This window comes from Nannospalax galili, unplaced genomic scaffold (genome assembly GCF_000622305.1).
Source record: "Nannospalax galili isolate Female #2095 unplaced genomic scaffold, S.galili_v1.0 scaffold768, whole genome shotgun sequence".
Taxonomy (NCBI): Eukaryota; Metazoa; Chordata; class Mammalia; order Rodentia; family Spalacidae; genus Nannospalax; species Nannospalax galili.
In genome coordinates this window covers 7,836,449-7,838,613 of record NW_008360317.1, presented here as the reverse complement: position 1 = coordinate 7,838,613, position 2,165 = coordinate 7,836,449, and positions in this window count along the sequence as shown.

Below are 2,165 nucleotides of genomic sequence, written 5' to 3'. Positions count from 1 at the left end.
TTTTGAGACAGGATCTCCCTGTAGCCCCAACTGACCTGGAACTCACTATGTAGACCAGGCTGGTCACAATCTCACAGAGATCCACCTGCCTGTGCCTCCTGAGTGCCAAGATTTAAGGTGTGCACCACCACATTCAACAGGAGTGCATTCTTAATGAGGTGCCAGAAAGGTAATTACTTTTCTACACATATTTCATAATTTGAGGCAATTTTGGAGTTGGCACACATGAAATTCTGCTGTTACCAGAGCCTAGTCACTGGCCAGGGACTGAGTCAAGGCTCTGGGAAGCACTGGCAACAATGGTCAGTGTGGTCATGAGGAGATGGGTGGGTATGGGGTCCAGGCCACCTTGTACATTTATCAACTCCAAGTATCTAAGGGATTTGGCCTTCTTGGGCTTTGGTCTCACCAAAAGCCTAAGAACGGCCATAGAACAAACTACTACCTTACAATTTATGAAATGGGAAAATCCACTTGCAAACCATTAGCCAAGCTCTAATATGGAGTATGCTAGCAACAAATGTAATAAAAGAATTTATCAGCAAACCTCAAGTGCACGATGCTGGGTGAAATTAGCCACTCAGAAGATGAATACTGCATGAGTTCACATACATGAGGATCCAGGAGTAGTCAAATTCCTCAGGACAGAAAGTAGGATGATGGTTGCCAGGGCCTAGAGGGAGGGGAAGATGGGTATCATTGCCCGGTGGGTACAGTTTCAATTGGAAAGATGAGAAGTTCTGAAGACAGCATGGATGGTGACTGTACGTGTTGTTGTGGGAAGGGTTTTAAGGATGGTCACTGTCTAGGGGGTCTGGTTTTTTTTCTCAGCCAATTAAAGAAATAAAAGGCAGAAAGAAAAAAACTCAGACCAGCAGAGAGCAAGAAGCAAACTAGCTCTTACTGAAAGATGAAGAATCACATCCAGACATAAAAATAATCACATATCCATATACACACTCACACAGAGAAATAAAGCTTTCCACAAGTGGTGTGAATTCAGAAAATGAGAATCCAGGGTTCCCTGGGGTAGGCTTAGGTTTTAAGTGTTTTAGTAGTTTCACCTCCCTAATTTTGGATTGGTCAACTTAAACAAAGGGACGTAGTCCCTTACAATATGAAGGTACTTAATACTCATGAACTGTCCCCAAGCTTGGTCAGTATGGAGAATTCACTGTCATGTAGATTGCTATAGTTTGATTACAAAATATCTTTCCTAGGCTCACGTGTTGAAGGCCTGGTTGCCAGCTGTTGGGCTCATTTTGGGAAGTAGTAGCAAGAAGGGGCTGGGGCCTAGTTGACGAAGTGGGCACTGGGATCCTATGCTTTACCTGGCTTCTTCTCCCTCTGCTTCCAGGCCACCAGGAGGCAGCTTGCCCTGTACCACTCTTGCTGCCATGATACTCCTTCTCACCACTCACCCGAGCAGTGGAGCCAGCAAAAAAAGTCCATCCTTAGAGCTGTCTCTCTCAGGTATTTGCCACAGCACTAAAAGTCTGAATTGCACACGTATTTTACCACACACACACACACACACACACACACACACACACACACAAATCACAGATGTTGCAGAAGAGTTCAAGAAAGGCGTTATTGGGGAAGTCCTTCATGGAAGAACAGAGAAGGAAAATCAGGAAGAAACACAACAGACTGCGTAGGGGTACAGGGGTGCAGAGCGTAGGACTCTGACTTCAGGCCAACTCGGTGCTGGGACTGTGACAAGCACGAAAGCACTTATTACTGTGAATCCAGAAACGACCGCATCCCGAATAAATTATCTTCAAAGAGGGCTGTTTGTCCTTCTGTCCAGCAGCAGACTGACCATTAATTCTGAGACTCAGTATTTGCCTTCCCAGAAATCAAAGTGCAGTCACAGGTCAGGCCTGGTTCGGGAACCCATTTAGAAACGGTGGCGCTCGGGCGCCACCTGCTGGCACAATCACTGTGAAGCCCTGCTAGGAGTGGTGGCCTTTGTCAAAAAGCCATTCTCTTTCAAATGAGTGCTTGAGAGTCGTACTCTTCAGAGATGTTGAAAAAGAGAGCTCAGTTCGATCCAAACCAAAGCAAACGTGAGGTAAACGTCTTTAGTGAGTCTAATTTTGTTCTCTGCGAAGAGGACACCTCTGATCCTTTACTTCACACAGCCCAGAAACGTATTCAAA